This window comes from Haemorhous mexicanus, chromosome 1 (genome assembly GCF_027477595.1).
Source record: "Haemorhous mexicanus isolate bHaeMex1 chromosome 1, bHaeMex1.pri, whole genome shotgun sequence".
NCBI classification, from domain to species: domain Eukaryota; kingdom Metazoa; phylum Chordata; class Aves; order Passeriformes; family Fringillidae; genus Haemorhous; species Haemorhous mexicanus.
In genome coordinates, this window is record NC_082341.1 from 130,800,753 (window position 1) to 130,822,580 (window position 21,828).

Sequence of the window (21,828 nt, forward strand, 5' to 3'; positions counted from 1 at the left end):
TTTCCAGAAATACATCTATCATGATGTCATGAACATAAATGTTGGTTTCTGTACATTTGGAATGAGAAAAATGGAAACTGTTCATAGCTTCTAAAAGGTTTTAGTGATCAGCATTTAATGCAATTCCAGACTTGCCAGGTGAGAGGCAAGACACTGAAGTGTCAACATGAAAAGATAAATCTCATTCTCTTCTCCAGTCTGCTTAACAAGCAATGCAGGGTCAGCAGAATTAGTGCTTGTGTACAGGTGGTCCTGAGGCTGCTTCAGTTCAACTTGAGGGCTGCTCAGCAGCTGCTGCTCAGAGGATTCCACAGCACACCACTGATGCTGCTTAAACAGCATTAACTTTAGCCCAGTTACCATGCATTGAGCTGTGCTAAAAATATGCTGCTGCAGAGAAAAACTGATTTTTGGCTGTTAAAGCCCTCTCCTCCTTTATGCTGAGAAAGCTCAGCCGAATACCCACGGAGATGCTTCTGAGATCTGTTAAGAAGAAACAGCATGGAGCTTGCAGTCTCATCAAAGATACTGTATCATATCAGTGCTACATGACAAATTACCACAGTCTTAAATGGTGAGGAAAAAACAGTGTGAATAAGGGAGGCTGATATAATTAATGTTTCCACTTTAATAGGTATCATTTGGAGAATTTTAGTTTCACAGTGGGTAAGGAGCTTAAAGAAATACTTCTGTTGGGTATTGTATTTTGGTGTTGACTCATAGACAGTTGTTTGATAAATCAAGTTCCAGCATGGATAATGGTATTCAAAAGTATAAATATGCCACATCAGATTTTCTTTTCTTGTCAGAGAACCATTTTTCTACGTGTTATACTCACTGACTTTTGAAAAGCTGGTTGGTTTCTGTGGATTCCAGCTAACATGCAAGCTTCTTGAGAGTATGTTAGAGTTCGGGGAATTTGGGTTTTGGTTTAGGTTTTTTTTTTGTTTGGTTTGATTTGGTTTGGTTTGGGTTGGATGGTTTGGGTTTTTTTGGGAGGTGTTTTGTTTTCTGTAATCAGGAACATAGGAACATTCAGTGCAAATTTTAAAATATTCCTTTCTGCTTTTGAATGTCTCTGCTTATGAAAATGCACACCTGTCACGCTGGAGGCACTTCCGTCTGGGATTCTCTCAAAGAAATCCTACCATTCATACTACATTTATGAGAGGGGGCATGCTCCAGTCATGCCAGACTCTTCTGAGAGACAAGACAAGAGCAATGGACGCAGGCTGAGAAAAGAGGGATTCCATGTGAACAGAAGAAAAAAAATCTTTTTTACTGTGAAAGTGTTTAAAAATTGTCAGTTTGTCCAGAGAGGTTATAGAGTTTTCTTGGAGATATTCAAAAGCCATCTGGACATGGACCTGGGCAAATTATCTAGCTGACCCTGTGTGAGCAGGAAGGGTGTACTAGATAATATCAAGAGGTCCCTTCCAATAACAAAAATTCTGTGATTGGAGCTCTAACTCTATGTTTTGATAAACCAGCTATGAGCTGTGCAGCTTCTAGGGAGTGAAATATTACAGTGAGTACTTGCTTGGAATTGCTGCACCACAATCATCATGCAGCAGCTATTCCATCTTCCTTCCATGCTACTCACATCTGAAAATTTGCTCTCTTGTGAGGCCGCATCGTTCTGTGGATTTTATGAGCAGCTGAGATACACAGCAGTATTTGTGCTGAAATACAAACATGAATGCAAGGTGATGGCAAACAATAATAATCTGATCTTTACAGATTTATAAAGTACCTGCAGTGTATGTGCCAGGGAGCCCCAAGAGGCCAGGGTGTCCATGAGACAAAATGAGCTGGGAATTAAGAGTAGGTGTGGCATGGGCAGGGCAGTGCTCTCCCTCTCGAGGCACCTGGGCAGAATGGTGAGAGACTGGATCCATGGACTATCCCAGACAAGATGGAGTGATGAGTCAAGTCCAAGGTGAGCCCAAGGAAACCCTTGGGAAGGGAGAAAAGCAACTTACAATGTAGGTGCAAGGTCTATCCAGGAAACCCACAAGCCAGGACATCAGGAGGCAGGTCTGAGCTCAGGGAAACCTACAACTTAACGCAGGCAGCTCTTCATTTGCAGGTGTGAGCTTGAATTTGTTCAACCTTCAGAGGGTTTTGACTCCTGTGCCCATGGGCAGAGGGAGTAGATGCTAGCAGTAGATGCCACTTTTATTTACTGTATTGTACCAAGGATATGAAACAATTTTCATTAAACCAATTATTTTTGTAATTATGTTTGATGTCTATAATCAAAAGAATTTATCAAACATTAATACAACGTGTTTATCCTTTTCATTGGTTTTCTTTCCTCCTTTAAAAGAATGAAGGGATTTTTACTTTTTCTCCTGATAGCTGGCAGTTCTATTGCATGTACAGAGTGTTAAAGAGAAATCCATTTCTCTTTAAAATTATTTCTTTGTTAGTTCTTTCTATTATTATTATTTTATTTTGAAGCACAAAAGAAAGGAAGTATGAATGAACTGGTTTTCAGTTGAAAGAATCTTCTTTGAACTTTTCAGAATTCCATGCAAAAAAAAAAAAAGAAAAAAAAAGGTAGCATGTGAAAATAAGCAAAAATCAGATAATGAAGCACACCGTAATTTTCTATGCAGAGAGCAAGAGTGTTCTAGAGTTGTGAATCTAAATCCTGCTCAGTAAAAAAGACCTTTCACTTATTTTGTTGTAGTAAACAGTGCACAGGGCCGATTCACCCACCGAGGAGAGGTACTTCTATTTTTTATTCTCCTTTGTGTGAAATAGGGAGCTCAGAGGTAACCCGCAAAAGACTGGCTCCCTGATCATCAAAACCTCACACCATTTATACATTGTAACAAAAAAGCATCATTTTTCATTATTTACAGCTTATGTAACTTGTTAATTAATTAGTTTCAACCCCCATTTGCTGGATGTATCTCATGCTCCACATTCTAATTAGCAGGGATGTGCAGTTCTTCCCTTCATTTGAGTCTGGGGTCTGCTTTGAGTAGGTGGTCAATGAATCCCAACCTCCTACTGCTGGAATTACCTTTTCCCCAGTTTCTGCTCAGTTCTGCTGACCTCACTCCTGGTGGTGGCTCTTGTCCAGACAGCCCATTCATCTTGGGATTGTCTTCACTTTTCCTTGAAGCAAAAGATTAGCCAAGCATGCAACAGTAATGATGCAATTGCTTAATCATAACTGTCCAGCTAGAGCTACTAATGAACAGCTAAAAAACAAATTGTGAAGTTTAAAATATTGAGGAGTTCAGATCTTGAGGGGCTTAATATCAACTTTAGTAGATATAGGTCATGACCTGGTACAGCTCAATGTAAACAAATAGGGAAGAATGTGTTGTAAAAAGACATGTAGATGTACAGGGTCCAATTAATCCTAGATGTGAACTAAAACTAGTGGGTTTTAGCCTCTTCAGTCTGATTTTTATTAGAAATAAATAATTTTTTTTCCACTGAGCCAGCTTTTCAAGGGCTCTTATTCTAGTTGTCATGCAGTTTAAACACACAATGAACATTCATTACAGCAACATTAATCTGACAGACATTACACTTCAAATAATGGCTGCCTGCCTTAGTGCCTGGTTTCTCCTTTTTTAAGCATTAATTACATATGTCAACAATAATCAATTTAGAGCAAGATAATTGCAGGTATGGAAAAAGGTTACTCTTTGCAAATAAGTACTTGAAAGATAATGTCTTTACAGTATTAAAATTTTATTTACTTCAAGAGCTTCAAGAATTTGTTGGACACCCATGAGTTTAACTATATATACAGAAAGGACTGTCCATTATAATTTTTTGTTTATATGCTTATCACAATACAAATAGGTTTGTTTGGGGGTCTTTTCATAGCAAATGAGACATAGAGGTATTTTTTGGTGATTTGGAACAAAGCTATAGATACAGATATTTAGATATTGATAAAGATGTAGACATTTATTCCACTCCAATATATTAAATTAACTACTCAGTAGTATGATTTTTTGCAGATGCATGTAACACTTTTTGCCAGGCTGTCTCAACTTCAGTAATTCTGACAAAAATTTCTAGTGCCAATGCTATTGCTTGTGTATTTCATGACATAAATGCTAAGCATTCAGTCAGCTGTGGATCCTGTGTATTTTCCAGAGTCCAGAAGCATGTCCTCATCCACATATTTTGCATGGATTATTTTTTTAAATACTTCTTGTTTTAATTTCCCTTACTTAAAAAGTCAAATCAAGTGTGTCTTTGTCATCCAGGACAGATTTATATAAATATTAAAAAATGAGAAGTGCTATTTTGATTCAATACTTCATTATCTTTATGGGCAAAAGGCCTCTCCAGATATCTTATACTTTTACAAATAAGAAATCTTCTTGAACTATTCCTAAGGGATGTAATAGAGAATTGCTCAGTATTTTGAAGTGATAGTAAAGTTTCACAGGCTGGACGACTGCTTTCCTGTCACCACTTGATCTCCTTAAAAGTGGACTTTTCCAGTTTCTTCAATTTTTCTTCTCAGATCATGTTTTATAATCTTCTGATAGTTTCACACATCTGTGGTTAGTATTAACCTCTTAGATCCTTCCACTTTCTCTTCAGTCTTAGAGTTGTCCAAGACCCATCTCCTGGATGAAGCTTCACCAATGTCTAGGAGAATGTTCCCTGTTCCTTATAAAACATCTCTTTAAACCTGCCAAAGTTCCATTGATTCATCTTGAAAAGATAGCATGTTGCTATTTTTGGGCCAATATGCAGTTTGTGGGTCAGTATAACTGTTAGTTAATTTTTTTGCTGTGGTGCTGCATACCTATATTTCCCCAAATATTTATTCATCTGCTCCTTAGAGCAGGCTTTTTGTTCTTTTTCAGCTCAGCCTCTTGTACAACATGGTAAGTCTCTGGAAAGGAGAGCATGAATAGTTATAGGGCAAACATAGTGTTCTTTAAGTAGACAAAAACAGGTAACTTTTAATTGTAAATGTAAATAAATTGAAAAAAAAAAAGTCTGTGAGGAAAAGTTTACTTCAGAGTAAGAGAACTGCCTCAAACCATAATTCCAAAGTAAATGATTATTTTTAGTCATTTGTGATTGTACTTATGATAGTGCATGAAACATTTTTTTTCTTGCATACACTGAGTTCAGGCTAAATTCCAGGAAAAAACATAAGCAAAACTTTTTCAACATTTGAACGGTAACATATTCAAAGTAAAAACATGGTAAGATTATTAGATCTCTTTCAGCAGCTAAGTGAATACATTATGCATCACCAGTACAAGTTTTATATTACATAGAATTTCCAAAACCTTTTTTTTTTTTCATAGAAAATTTTATATTAACTATAGAGAGAGGAACATATATTGCTATAAATTACTTTTCTGGCTGCGTGCATCTCCACTCTACCAGCGATGTTTTTGGGGCATCTGGAAAAGCCTGTTTGAAAAGTTTCTACTTGTATTGAAATATCTGAAGCAGGCAATGAACTGAAGAATACAGGAAGCTAAAATGGATAGCAAACAGTGAGCTCAAATGTATAGCAACTTCCTTGTGTAAGCTGCTTAAAGCTTATAAATATATAGCAGCTCATTATTAAGACCTTATCCGATTTACAATTATGAAAGGAGTTTTTAAAAAGAGAATGAATTTTTATCTACTCATGTAATCTTCCAATGCAGTGCTTTAATAAAACATCTAGTACTTTCAGGGAAGGTTGATAATTAGTTGTTGGCACTGAACTACTAATGACAGCTGTAAAGGATATATTCTTAATTTATATTTTATACAGGTACTAATGGTTAAAGTTAGAAGAATAATTAGCATAGTAGGACATGATGATTCATGCAGTTATTGATATTGTTCCAGTCAACTTTATGCTTCTGTGCCAAAATTGTCATATTGATTATTATTTTGGCTGATGGTATGCAACCCTTACATCAGATTTCTGTCTAGACAGTAACAACTTTTATAAAATATTTACTAAGACTCTCCATGACCCAGGATTTTTCTTGAAGCTTAGTTTTTCTTCCTTATTTTCACTTTAAAGACTGATAGCTACTGAAAATGCAGTGTGATTTTCTGATTTGGAGACCTTGAATAATCTTCTCCTGGAGGGTCTATATTTCTGAATGTTATTTTCAATATGCAGCATATATTAAGGAATAGAAGAATTTTAGCATATTGTGTTTATTAGTCATAAAGAGGGGGCAGGGTAGTGGGGGCTGTAAAGTACATTTTACATAAGCAGAAATCTAGCTGCAACAAAACCAATTAAACCAGACATCTTGAATAGAAAGAATGCATTTTTTTTTTCTAGTATATTTATTCCATCAGACCTGAGGAATTAAGAGCTAGATAATCTTTCATGTGAGGAATACCTGTGCAGAGAACACTAAAACCTGTCAAATTCCAAACAGGTTTTACTTTCACTAAAAAACTGCCTATCCATCTAGTTAAATATTGCAGCTGTGACCCAACACAGTTATCTCTCTGGAAATGGGAGGTCCAGAGGACAAGGCCACACTCCATACTTCTGGGATGATCTAATTCGAGTGTGATGCAGAGGGGTTATGTTTAGAAGCACATGGAGAAAAAGAAAGGCACATTCTGACATATAAAGCAACTGACTGGCATCTAAAATAAAAGAACGTCAAGACTGGACATTTTCTTACACATTCTTCATTCTTTAATTACACATCTGCCTATGTGGTGATATTTGAACACATAAATGCTATTTATTATGTGGGCATCTAGTTTGCATAGGCTGTTGGAACCGTACTTTTACTGAGCTCATATCCTTGAATTTCAGAGTAAGAAAACTCAGATAGAATGCAGGGAAGAAGACACAATAAAAGGGGCTTACAGTGTGCTCATGCCATATCCAGAAAAAGTAAGCAATCAGAAATTAATATGGTTTATGAACCACATCTTCCATGACTGCTAGGTGTAGCTGTTGATTAAAGAACTGGTAAATGGAGCAATAATTCCTTATGGTTAGGAAATAAATGATGATATATAGAATACTGGAGATTTTCTTCAACTACTTAAAAAAAAAAAAAAAAAGACAAGACATTCCATTATCAGAAGCAGAGAAAAGAATATTTAAGTGTTTCTTTCTTCATTCAAGGTAGACTGTGCCCAGGTATGGCTTCTTACAAGAATGAAAATAACAGGAAGGTAATTTTATATATACATTTGAGCCGAAGAAAACATCTTTCAATCTGATATTGTATGAGATATTGCTAGCACAATGTTTGTAAGCATTTGCTACAATTGAAAATGCCAGCTGAATCAATACTCACCAGTGTGCACAGCAGTTATGAGAATCCTTGTGAGAGTTACTTGCCTTGCAGATGCTTCTTGGGAAGGTCTATTTGAATTGTAACTTCATGCACATGCAAACACCTGCATTAGAGGGAACAAGAATGTTTGCTATCTATGGCTTTTCATTTGTCGTTCTTCATTTTTAAAAACATTTAATCATCCAGTGAAGGTATCAACATTGCTATGTGCCTAAGGACACCAATAACACAATGTAATGATCAATAAAAAGCTGAATTGAGTGGCATTCAAACACCTCACAGAATGATATATTTTCTTTTATTCACTGAATATTTGCTATGACTACACAAAATATTTTTAATGGTTTATTGACAAAAAAAGGATGGATATTATTGCAATTTTGGGCAATTGTTTTCTTTTGAGGTGTGCGGATTTGGGGTTTGTTTTTTAATATTTAAATTTAATGTTTAAATATTTAAATTGACCTTTCTAGGTCAAAAAGTTTCCCCACATTAATAACATACATCCACTTGTTATAATAAAGAAATAATAATGAGAATCAAAGATCAAAGAAGGAAAAAGTCAGTTGTAGAGTTGCAGAGAAACATCTTATTGCAACATTGTGAATAGCCACAGAAAGAGAAATACCCATGGTGAAATATGAATGCTGAACTACAGGAGAGGGTCTGAAGTCACAAGTGATAATACTGGGATTTTGTAGACATACACCAGCTTTGCACTGCAATCAGGCCTAAAACAAAGAGAAAATGCTAAACATTTTTTGAAGTCTAGGTTATAGCCAAGTGGAGACATTTAAAAAATGAGGTTTTTTTTTTTTTTTTTTTTTTTTTTTTTTTTTTTTATTTCAAGCAGACATCTATCTAATTACCTTTCAAAAATCTGGAGACCTACTGAGCTGATATTTGATTTCGTTTCTCGAGTCTTCTTCCCAGTATTTAAAAAAATAATTAGCAATGGACTGAACTTCCCAGTGCCACCAGAATTGCTTTAAAATGACAGGATGGTGGGGAATCCTGTTTTATGCATGTCTTGTTTAATGAAATAAAAAATAAGCTATAACCTTTCTCCTAGGAATCAGTAACAAAGAAAGCTATGTTGGGAATAGCTAGAGGATCCCCTATAAATTTGATCAATAGATGTGTTTCAACCTTTACTTGGAAACCTGGAAAAACTAAATATCTCTACTGGGTAGTCATGAAAGCTGATGTTTTCTCCTCTTGCGAGCTCTCAGTCTGGAACAAAAATCCTTATTGATGGAAAAGAAAAAGAAAATGGATTTTGGAAATAATAGCCAAGTATACTAACAAATAAAAGAGATTTATTAACAGCTTTGCAGTTTCTTGGGCAGTAGGTTTTTTTCTTTGTATTCCCATTTGTCAGAAAGGGCAAAATAATAAAAGACCTTTCATGTGAATTGACGGGAAAAAAAAAAGGTTTTGATTTAGAATTTTTGTTAATTCAGTCTCAGTTCAAATGAAATTGACCCACACCACCCCTTTAAAAAAAAAAAAAAAAAAGAAAAGAAAGTCGTGTTAAATTTTGCTTTCCAAGGCAGGTTGTTAAAATTATTGAAACACACATTTCCAAAATCAGATGAGTTCTTCATCCTTTACAGATGCAGTGTCATCTCAGCTATACCGCTGTGGCATAGATGCCTTTAGATGCATGGGTGCAAGGGATCTGAGTACCCTTGGAAGAATCTGTTTCAAAGACACAAGATTTAAAAGATCTCTTCAGGCTGAACAAATCAGGTTCTTCAGCCTCTTATGTGGTGTCAAATCATCCTTGTATCTCTCCACCTGGCTTGTTCCAGTTTGATTTGGAGAACTGCAGCTTGGGCACAGTACTCCAGCTGCAGCTGCATAAGCACAGAATAAACCAGAATTATCAGCTCCATTTACCTTCCCCAAACAATAGTGTAAGGGAGGACCTTATCTGTGCTGGTATAAATGTATTGCTGTCTTCTGACACTTGGCCTCTGATGTGCAAATTAAATCATTACCAGACCCCTAGAAGTCTTTCACGTGTAATAAAAGTACTCATTATCCAAATATTAAATAATTGGGTTTTTTTAAAGTAATGGATTTTGCCTTCAGAGTGCTTCAGGCTCTCACTTCTTCTGTGACCTGTTCAAGTTCTCTCCACAGCATCACTGAAGATCTAAGCAGGCCCTATACTGCCACACATCCTCAAATAAATGTGTGCTTTATGTCTTCTCCAGACTTGAAATCTGTAATCTTGAATCTTTTTTTTCAGAAAAGTTAGCAATTAATGTATTTGAGATACCATTTATTCGTTTTACCCCTAGCAGCAGTACCCGAACAGAACAAACACAATTTTGACCATCCTTCCAGGAAAGATGAATGCTTTAAGATAAAATTGTCCATACAACTTTTGAAGTGAAGAATCTTTCTGAAGATTATCTGTCTATGTAGTTATTACACATGGATGCAGATCCTTTATGCTATTCCCTTTTGTCTATATGGTACCAGTCTGGGAAAAGAGTGAGAGGGTTTTGATAACTTTTCAGTACATTACAAGAAAAAGAAATATGACAGAAGAACACATGTAATAAATTAAATTTGACATGTTTTTTATCTATATAAAATGGATTCAGAACAGCTGGTAATTGCAAATATTTTAGCAGTCATTTTTGATGCGGAATATTGCTTCTGTGCTCAACATTAATGAGATGTGAGTTGCACTTCATCAAATTGACAGTTCTCAGGTTTTTTTGATGAGCACGTGATACATTACTCAGAACAGTGCATAATGGATACATTTACCTGTGAAGAAAAGAGGAAATTGATAGTTTCATTACCTGCTAGCGACCTACTTTAGCCATACATTACAGAGCTGTGCAAACAAATTTATGGGTACATATTAATAGAATAGCTAGAAATACTTTGGGTAAAAAGAAGTAGAAAAAATATTCAAAATGATAATGAAAAAATGAGCATTTTTATTTAAATGAACAGGGAATAAATTTTAGATTTTAAAAAGTAGACCTAGTACCTCTTAAAAAATTCAGGAACACTTTATTGAATGACTAGTATTTCCTCTTCTCTAAGACTTTTTTTTAAAGTCTGTATTTTTTAAATAGCATCTGTATTGTTGTTATTGAAAAAACAAGCTGTGATGACACACGAAAGTAGCTGTTGCCTCATTAGAAGTTTCAGAAGGAAGTCAGAGGGATTATTCAAATATTCATTGTTATTCACCCACATAAGCAATATTATTGCCTTGGATTTTACTGGGAAAGGAGTACTGTCCATACTCAAGTCTAGAGAGATGATTAGAAGGACATTCCCAATTGCCCCAGTCAGATGCATATATGATTTTGAGTAGATATGCATAAAGTCAGTGGGTGAGCTTTCATGTCTCAGCATTATAGTTCTTGGGGGTTTTTAATGTTTTTTTAATTGTTAGTACTGGAGGAATACTGGAGGAATGTGCACACTCTAGCATGCAAAATTAATCTTGCCATCCTTACCTGCATCAGGGGGCTGAGACTTTAAATTTCTTCTTCTGGTGGTGAACCTGAAAAACAGTAAGGAAAATCCCGAAAGAAGAAATGGAACAATAAAGTAGGGATTTATAAGTCAACACTGCAGGTGGAGACTGAAAAGGTAAACATTTGATGGACTTGCTCCTAATTTCCAAAGCTAAAAGCATAATCCTTTGTAGGTATGCACATTCTAGCAAGTAAAATTGGGAGTTTTGTATGATGGTCATGGTCACAGTACAGGAAACTGGTAAAATAACTGACTGCTGGGTTTGAAACTCTGTAGTGCCAAACTCCAATGGAATGAAATGGAGGTATTTTGAAGAATCTATTTTGGTTTCTTAGAAAAAGGAATTGCTGTAGTTCTCTGAACTTCTTTACAATGTAATTATTAGAACTGTAAATGAGAAAAAAGAATTATGTTAGAAGGATTCATTTGCTGTAAAAAAAAAAAATGGGATGTACCATAAAAATGAGGGGAACTCATGAAAAACGGGATGTCCTTTTGCACTGGCTTGAAAGAATTTGGATAAATCTCTGTAGCAAAACCTCCAAATATTCTGTTCTGTTGTCTTTAATTTCTTTTTTCCCTTTTTCTGTTTTCTTTCCTATGTTCTTTTAAAACACCTGTTTTAAAAGGTCTGTGTTCATTATTTGACCACGGGTCATAAGCTCAATCCAAGTATCTTCTGCCTTCCTTTGTGTTCAGAATGTAACCATACATGACAGTAGCCTGTCCCCAGGGATTCCACAGAAGTTAACTTTATCAGCATTTGATTTCACTGCAACTATCCAAATATGAAAAGGAGAAAACATTATGTTAACCTCTGTAAAGACATTATTTCTGATGTAGGTAAAGAATTGGTAGTACTGTAATGTTGACAGCTCCAGAAACTCAAGTTTATAATGTAGGTATTGAAAACAGTGCAAAAATACAGCAGAATTGCCTCAGACATTTTAACCTAAGAGCAATCTGATCCTGTTCTCTGCATATATAATAAGAAATTGAAAGATCATTAACAGCAGTGCTGGCACATATAAAAATATATTCATTTCAGAAAGGCATTGGAAGGAGTTTCCTGGAAATTATTGCCATCAGGTTTTGGATTAATTTCCTCAAATGAGTTACGAGGAGTCTGAACATGTTACATAAAGGATCACTGGCTGCTGGTGACAGCAGAGCATACGGAATTCTGTCACCCAGAAAATCCCTTTGGTTGAAATATTCTTCATTAAAGGATGTTTGCACAGAAAAAAACAAAGGGAGCCATGTGTTACAGAATATGGAGAAAATAATTTATTTGGCATTGATGGACTTAACGTTGTTGACTGATTTAAGTTCTAGGTATAGACGTTCCAACTGTGTTTTCTAAATTTTGTGTGTTCAGCTCATCAAGCCCAATCCTGGTAATTCCATAGAGTCGATTTATTTTTTATCAATAACTTTTGGAAAAGAAAAAAATATCCTGGAAAAATCCCAAATATATCTCTGTGTGAAAAAAAGTAATAAAAAAATCTTTTTTTCCCACTCATACAACTTTATCTTTTTTTTCTATTTGGAAAAATCCAATGCTATATAATAAAATTGGACTGGGAAGCCTTCCTTGTTATTTTAGGCAATTTCCTTATTTAAAGTAATACCATAATAGGACTAACTAAGATAAGTGGTGGAAAAAAATATCTGAAGCTTGAAAGATCATGAGAGAGAATAGAATAGTGCTGAAAGCAAAATAGTACCTCAGCAGCCACCAGGTCTGTGAATCAAACCACAACAATATAATAGGATGATAGCTAGGTGAATGTAAGCTCTCAGGTTCTTATTTCTAAATTTGGACCCATTAACTGGAAAGCATATCTGCTTTAAACTTGCTAGATATCAGTCAATGTTGCTGAAAATCTGAAATGTTGATACATTCACAAATACTCACTGTCATCTAAAATGGGGAAAAGCCCCAATTTGGTTTAATTCTCTTAGTCTCAGTTTCCTTGAAGTGAAATTTCTCTCCACCTTTTTTATCTCCACAAGGGTATTAAGGACAAAAAAAGGCACTGAAAACTTTTCCTTATTTTTGATGACAACATTGAAAATGATTTTTTAATACCACAACACAGAATTTAATTCCTGTGGCTGAGAGCTTCCTTCCAAGGAATAGAGACAAAATTCCAAAGCTCATTGCATTTGTAAAATACATTCTGATTAATGGGCAGAGTTGCACCCCATGAAAACCTGACTTTAATCTATGGATATAGGTTTTAGAAAACCTCTACAGAAGTTGATGAGTGCAGGTAATTATTTTCTAAGTGTAACATCTCTTCAAGGATTCAGTTTGTTGAACCCAGGTTCATTTTTAAACAAATAGCAATGCTATGAAGATTTTGCAGATTTCTGCTATAACTATAGGAGAGACAAAAATTATAAATGTAATTTTAATTTCTATACCAATAACTCTCTTTTAAACAGCTTTAAGAGCATAAATATTTGATTTTGCTCCTCAAATTAATGCAGTTAAATAAGCAGTAGCAATAATTATTCTGTTTCTGAACACTGATTTCGAGGACCTCAGCAGATTACAGAGCACATTGCAGACTGGAAGGTGAAATATATGAGTTTTAATGAATCACAAGAGTCTGCTGTAGCATTCTTTCAATTATAATAAAATTCCGGAACCTGCGTTTTTTAAAATAAAGTAAAATATTAACCTTCCAAACTCATGATTTTTTAAAATGGGTGTTTAATGAATGTTTTGATTGGTCACTTGATGTGGGCTTGTAACATGTGTTTTGCTTATGGCTCAGCCACAAAATTTAACCATAAACTTCAGACATTCATCCATTCAAACTGAAAACAAAATATTCCAGTAATTTTCAGATCTCTATGCTACAAATTTTAAGAGAAATATTCTGTCAGAAGACATCACAAAATTAAGTCTCGTGGCAGTGCTCCACTCTACGGGAACTTTTTCACTTTAGGAGGTTGGCAGACTCCAGATGAGGAACTTTTGTACTTCTTTGGAACTGTGCTGTAGGAAAGCACATTGTGGTTGCACAAATAACTAAATACTGGTTTTAGTACTACTTGCATTTAGTGCTTTATTAAGAAAAGATAAAAGCCAGGAAAAAGGAAGTATTGAAATTTCAACTCTGAAAACGTCAAACTTCCTGCTGCTATGCTGCTAAAATCTTAGAAATTTAAGTCATTTAGTTGAAATTTTTTCTCTCGGTTCAGAATGACTGTGTGATCCCAACCCTGCATAGTGCTGTGATCCTGATATTTTGGTTGAAGTTAGTAAGAACTGTAAAACTGAACATTTATCCCCACAGGAAAATTATATACATAACACATATGTTACATAATATTCCTCTGAAAAATCACTAAAAATCCCTGTGTCCTCTCTCTTTCTCTATTTCTTACGGTTATAGACAGAAGTGTTACAGTGATGCACACAGAGGAAGAAAATTTCTGTCCTAGAACTTAGAATTGTGAATCCTATCAGGAAGGCACATACACAATCTCAAATTTTGTAAGTGTAGCAATGAAAGATGATTTTCAGAATGTTTAAAAGTTATTTGATGTGTCTATATTGTACTCTCACAAAGTTTTTCTTCTGGATACATTATTTAGTGAAACTGATAATAGCATGCCATATAACACCAAAACCTAGTCAGTAATTCTGTATGGCTTAACAGATTAAAATAAAAATATTCATGGATATATTAGCTGGATATATCAGGATATATTAGCTTTCTGGATATATTAGTTCTCACCTTTTAATAGGGTCATAGAAACAACCAGGTAGTAGTGTTTGAGTTACTGCTTATGGCCATATTGTTATTTCACAGATATGTTATCTTAAAATACCACAATGATGATTTTCTTTGTATTCTAATTTATATGTAGGTTCTACTAGACAACCTTAAATAGAATTTAAATAGAATTTAGTCTTTTTTTTTCTTCTGTGTTCTACTTTCTATATCTTAATTTCATAGCCCATTCTTTAAATATGAAAGCTCACGATGTCATTTGCCTGCGTCGATTGACTTCGCTACACTCCTGCCTTTTTCATCTGCAAAAACGTAGCTGCTCCTCAGGGTTTCAAACCAGATGGACTAGAATACATCGAATTGCCAGCCAAGAGAGCTCATTTCTGACAGCACAAATAAGGGCTGGAAAAGGAATTTTCAGATACAGAAACTAAGCAGTCTTTTTAACATTGCTGCTTTTCCCACACATTGCTGTAAAAACTAGGAGTCCATTCTTCTTTATTTTGTTTGGGAGACTCATAAATAAAATACCATAAGAATGAGTTTTATATTTTAGGTAGTCTACTGAAAATGTAGTAATTTATATGACTGCCTGCAAACTTTTTTTTCTTTCCAATAGAATCTGAAAATTATGAAATATTATTTTACTTGCTTCCACATTCTTAGCATACTAATTACATCTGCATCATATTCCACTCATTATTATCTTTTATGCACCCTAATTACTCATTTTTAAGACTACTGGCCTAATTTTGAATGTGAGTGAACAATTATTTTTCTAGACTGATCAGTTGCGGGGGGTGGATTGTTATTTTTTTGGTTTTTTTTTCTCTAACTTCTCCCAGAACTAAATATTCTAAATGTTTTAGACAAAGTTTACTGTTTTAGCTAATAAAAATTTGTCTTTCAGAGGATGGAAATAATATTCTTATTGCTCTTGGATTTTGCCTCTAACTGAAAAAGCTGTTCTGGTGATGTGCAGTACTCATATTTTTTTTCTCTTTTCTATGAGGTTTAAGAAGGCATAACTATTCTTAAATAGCTTAAGGGATGGAAGTCAGAGGAGCTGCGGAGAAAAGTAAACTTTTTTCTTAGCACATAAGATTTTACCTATTTTGAGCACAACCACAGTAGGATGTACGTATTTCAAGGCTTAGTCTTTTGACACTCAAATCAACAATATTGCTGTTTCTCTAAGAAGCATCCTATTCTTTTTGTATCTAGAGAGCTGAATAAGGACAAGAATCAATACCTAGAAGGAGCATATGATTGCACATTCTCTGCATGGTGTGGTCTCAGGAGTAAAATGTGTGTGCTGATATACTGTTATTGGTTGGGCATATGTTCTGATTCTGTTTATGTAGAAATAAACATCCTGGATGTGCATTGACATTTGAAAGTTGCATTCCCACTTACATGTAACATATGCATTTCAGTCAAGTTATATATTCAGAGCATTTATCATATTCTCATTCTGAGGATGCAAAAAGAAGATCCAGATTGTAATTTGATTCCCAGCATTGTTTTTGCCTCCTTCTCTATGCATAATTATTTTATAATGATGAAAAAGACTCACAGTGCATCCTAAAATAATGAAAGCCAGTGTAAAATTACTATCAGAATTTATAGGCTTTGCAGTAAGTAGCAGAAGACCAAATGTAGCAGAAATGTGGAAACAGGCAAAACTTGTCTTAGAATTAAATGAACTACAAGACTTTTCATGAACCTTTGTCATCATGAATTGTAACAATCATATAGGGAGTTAGGACAATATTAACATAACTTAATGGACAGGCACAACTGGTGGCTCATACCAAAAATAGATATGAAATCACTATTTTGTAGAGTGGAGATAAATCCCTGTAGTAGGAAGGTCTCTCAAAAAGATTTTGACTTGTATAATAAAGATTTGAGAGGGAAGTTTGGTCAAGATAATGCCAAAGTTTTTTTGCTGTAAAAATAAATAAGGAGTCTGAGTTAGGACAGCAAATTAAAATTATTCCAGATTTAATTGTTTTTAAAAAAATTAAGTAGTGCTCGGACTGAAGAGGTCTAGTAAGTCCTTTACCTCACCTGATCAGATCACCTCCTCTCAAGAAATGATTAAGGGCATTCAATAAAATTTTTAATGGATCTATCTCAGTAATATACTTCTGTTGAAATGGTCACAAGTAGCTAATGTTAGAGATAAAGACAAAAACGCCAATGTTTAAGTTGACTCTTAGCTTAAGGTGTTAATTTCTCATATAAGTGAAGTTATAATTTTTTTCTGTTTTCCATAATTACATGGTAGGCAAATAATTCCTTTATAGGTCTTACTCTATGAGACACTTTCCCTCAACTTTATGATTTGACACAGGCAAAAATAAAATAAATTAAAAGAAGAAAAGAAAAAAAAAAAGAGATACTGAGAGAAGGAGCCTAAAGGTAGTTCATGGAGTCATTGTTACTGGCAAACTTTTCTGAGACAGAAGTAGATGTTGAATATAACAACATCTACTTTGTTAAGTAGTTGTTTGTGTTAAGTGTTCCAGTCACAGAATTTGTATGAGTCTAGAAAATGAAGCAAATGAGGAATGGTGGATCCTTGGGGAGAACCTATAATTCCATAACTTGGCTTAAGAGGGAAGAAAGGTGTTATGACTGAATGGAAGCAGGAACATTTGTCAAGAGGTTAGGACCTGAGGAGGTCCTAATCTGAGTACAGGTGAGGTAGGACAGGAAAACAAATGAGGTGAAGAAGCTACTGACAGTATGAAGGGACAGTGCACATAGAAATAGAACAGATGAAAACTAAGCAAGCCAACAGAGAAATTTCTGTTAACAATATGAGAAGAGTTTGGAGCATTTTTGTTAAAACTTTCAGAGAACTTGTTGCTTATTGGCACGGTTTTTAATTTTCATGGATGTGTTTTTTCCATATTAAACAAAGAATATGTAAGTAACATGATGATTGTAGTTCATACTGATCCAAAATATAGAAAACAACCATGACTGACAGAGATGGAGTAAAAATTAAAAAATGGGATAATTAACCACTGTGAATAGTAAGAAAAAAATCCAGACATATAGAGGCAGAAAAACATATTGTAGGATTTATATTCATAGATTAGAAAACAGGGAAAAAATATACTAGAGTGTTACTAGAACTGTTGTGGGTGTTCCATTTCCAGGTCTCCAAGTGGATAGCCATTCAGAACTTCTTAATAGTAAGCACTATATATACATGTGTAATTACCATAAACTTTAAACACCCTTTCTAATTACTTATTTGAAATTGATGTCACTGTATTTTCCAAATACATTCTGACAGTCTTAGCTTGTATTTCTTAGCAGCAAAATTATCACTGGAATTCAAGAAAATGGAAGCTGAAATACTGAAATCTGTGCATTTGCTCAGTTTAAGACAAGAGGAAAATTTCCAACCCAAAAGTTTTAAAGACTGATAAGTATAAACTAGGAGGAAATAGAGGGAGAATCTTTACCAAAAAAAAAACCACTTCTTAATCCTGCATCACTTTGCCTGAAAACACATATTTCAGAGCATATATTTTAGCAGTTTAACTGGTGGGGTCATTTAAGAATGCTACATATCAGTCAAGAGATACAGTTTTCCTTACTGCACAATTTTCCTAAAGACAGCTTCAGTTATATCATCTGCTGAAGTACTGTGCTTCTTCTACTCTCTTGTTATTGGCAGTAATGGAAGCAAAATGAGAGCAGAAAAATCACTGCCGTGTCTGCCTTGCTGTACCAGTTTCTCACAGGCTGAAATCTGAACCTAGCTAAAACTACCTATATGAGTATATGTGTTGTGGGGTGCTGAATCAATTTCCTTTTGTTTCCAAAGCAGAGATTATTTTCAAGTTCATCGGATGAATGTGTTAGACCCTGAATTATCTCAATATACCACCAAGCCAATTCTATATCCAACATTTTCTGGGTGAGAAAACACCCAGTGATGCCCCAAGGAACAGTAATGTGCTCAGAGAGCAGCTGAGACACACAGGTTGTACACAACAGATGGTACTGAGCATGTGTTTTAGGCAGAGCTGCATGACATTTACTCTAAAAGTGCTACTTTTTCTTAATATATTTCCTTGGTGTTTTCACTATATTGTGAAGTTTCATTCAAAAGCTGGGGAATGTTCACTTCAGACAGGATGAATTTGAAGGAGCCCTCTTTGGCAGGAGCCACTTTTTCCTCTCTGGTTGTGCATTAACACACTACAGAGGCATTTCTGAGTGGTAGTTTGGGAATTAGAACTTCTTATTTCTCAGTAATAGGACATTGGTTGAGAACAAGAAATTGAAGGAAAAATAGTCTACCAAATTCTGTGCAGGAAATAGTTTTGCTAATTGCCCATTTAAAACACTTCTAAGTGAGACATCCTAGCTCAGGCACCGACAAAACATTTCCCACTGCACAGAATAGGTAAATCATTACTCTTTGAAATTTTCATTGCATTTAAGAAATTTATCAGATGGTGATGGCAAAGAACATTCAACATCCAAGCCAGCTCTGCTGTTTGTGAGCACCAGGTACCTCTGCAGTATCAGGTACAAATGAGCTATTTAGCAATCTTGTCACACCTGCACTTATGGCCCTCTGACTTTACAGCAGCTATGTGAACATAGTCTCTCCTGTTTTACATTGATGCACAGTCTGCTTTGTATACATAGAGGGGAGATTTTAGATTTGATTTTTGGGGAAGATTGCCTTTTAAGGCTAGAAATTGTGATGAATGTCAGGAAAACTTGAGAACTATAGTGAGCAGAGCATGGTCACAGCAATCTTTGACCTTCCAATAAGTCATCTTGCACAACATTTTCACTGTTTATGTGTGTTTCTTGCCAACATTTTACAAAAACCCTTATGTCTGAAATAGCCCCCTAGTGTGGAGATATATCAAGCTTCATTAAAAATGAAGCCAGCTGTGCTGTTTATAGGTGTATTAGATTTTTAAATTTTTTAATGGAGTTTTATGTGATAGATGGAAGAATGTGTTCTTTTATAAAATGGATACTTCTGAGAGTTGTCATTGTCAGGGACGAAAAAGCAAAAGGTTTGCATTTTGTAGAACTTGTTTCTTAATGCTTCAAATTCTTCCACTTATGTTGTTTCATACTTGTAGGTTTTACTTCTAGAACCAAAAACATACTTCCTCCTCTGGAGAGTTGGAAAAGGCAACCTACCAGTGGCAAAACTAAACTAACCCCAAAATCCTTTCTGAAATTAAAATACCTTGCAAGCAAGGACATTGTCACTGAACACCAAAGAATACACTGTGAGCGCAGACAAAAGCTTATTCTTCTGTGTGTCATTCAAGAATTAGAAAATACTCCAGCCACTCCTCTTCCATGTGCTCCATAACTTTTGATCAGCACCACAACCAGGAGTGGTGTGAGTGGGACAGTGCCTGGGGTGCAGGAGCTGATGTGCATCCAGCCCCATCTCATCTCTGCAGGCATCTCAGGCTGCTGCTCTCCCTTTTCCCAGAAAGGAAGACAAGTCATCTCACTAAGGCCTGCATTTTTTTAACTCAGAAGGAAGTTTTAGCTTTCAGAGAGAACATTCAATCAAAAGAGTCTGTAGGAATCCAAAAGTTGTATATACCTTCAAGGGCCAGCTTCTTTCTCCGAGGGGAACTTGTTTTCATTACTAAGGTAATTCAAGATTAAACAAAGCACTGTTCAGATGAATCTGATAAGCAATCAGAAGTAAGTCCACAAATATCTCATTGCAACCTAGTAATAAATTTTCTTTTACTTCCTTTTAGAGCTAGGTAGCTGTCACCAGGGTTTGGGTTGAAAAAGAAATTTCTTTTAACCTTCCAGTGAGAGTGGAAAAATGGTAGAAAAATTGCATTTTTGAAGCTGATTTTTTGGATTAACTTTTTGCCAATCAGGGTGGGAGGACTTGGTACTACCGTTGAAGTACTGACAACAATGTCCATTAGAGAATTTTTCTTTCTGTACAACCCCTCTTAGCTGAGGTCAGTTCCTTATTCCCATTAGTTGGCTTATTTGTTTTCCCTTCTCACCCAGAGGTCTGTTGCTCAGGGTTTTTTTAAAGATCAATGTAATTATAACAAGAATGTTCTGTGTTTAAATAGGTCCTCAATTAATTTGATGCAGCCAATATTTCTTATATTTCCTTTCTCTAAAAATAAAAGCCAAACAAACAAACAAACAAACAAAAAACCCCACACAAAAACCCAGGGCCTCTCCTGGCTATATTAGTATCTTACTATATAGTAGACTCTGTCATTTCTACCTACAATTTTTAAAAAATAATCCCAGGTTGTTTAACCTTGCTTAAATCATGACAGCAAATGAGGTTAATTTAAATTAACTGCATAGTGCTATAAATTAGTAAATAAGACAGTCAATTAACCAAATTAAATCTTATTGGAAATTGGCTGCTGCCATCTGGAAATTTTTCATTAGACTTTATAGCTGGCATGACCTTTAGAGTGCAACTGGAAGGATTTTTTATTTTTCTAAGAAATGCTTGGCTTAGAAGAACAGAGTATTTGTAAAATATTTTTATTTTTCCATACTTGATGGATAATTGTAGTGGAACATAAAATATTCCTGTCAGTGAATAGGCAGTTGAGTAGGTATGGACTTTCTTACTGAAAATCTGAGTTACTTGTCTATGTGCTAGAATCTGTTTTTCTGTGGTTCTTTTTTTCTCTCTCATATTAATTATACCATCTTCTAATACACTCTGGATTCTATTACAGTAAGATTGGCCTTTATCAGTCAGTTTCTAGGATGCTTAATTTTTTTTAAATTTACCACCCTTTAAAATGTCCAGAAAAATCAAAGTCATGAATACTGATGCTTTAAGGTACCATTTCTGTGTTATTAAAGCAATTTTCTCTTTGGGAAGCTTCAAAGAGCATTATCTAGTTGTGTTGAATATATGTGCATGTTTTCCCTGCAGGAAAACAGCAGGGTGGTGCAATCCTGAGGGACAACTTGCTTAATGCTAGCTTGGGGTCATTGCATCATGCTTTGTACGTATAATTTCAGGGCAGGTAAAGTGTCTGTGTTACTGCATGGCATTGCCCTTACCTTTAGTTGGTGGGAGGTTTGTAGCTTGCTGACTTCGTAAATGCTGCTTGATCTGCTGCCTGTGTCAGTTTGTAGGCATGAACTTACACTGAGGTAAAGTCTCCTCTTCCTGGTAGCCCTGTTTCCAAAGGGACTTTAGTGGCAAGTGATGGACTGCCCAGGTAGGTTGCTCAGAAACTTTGTGGAGTCTCCAT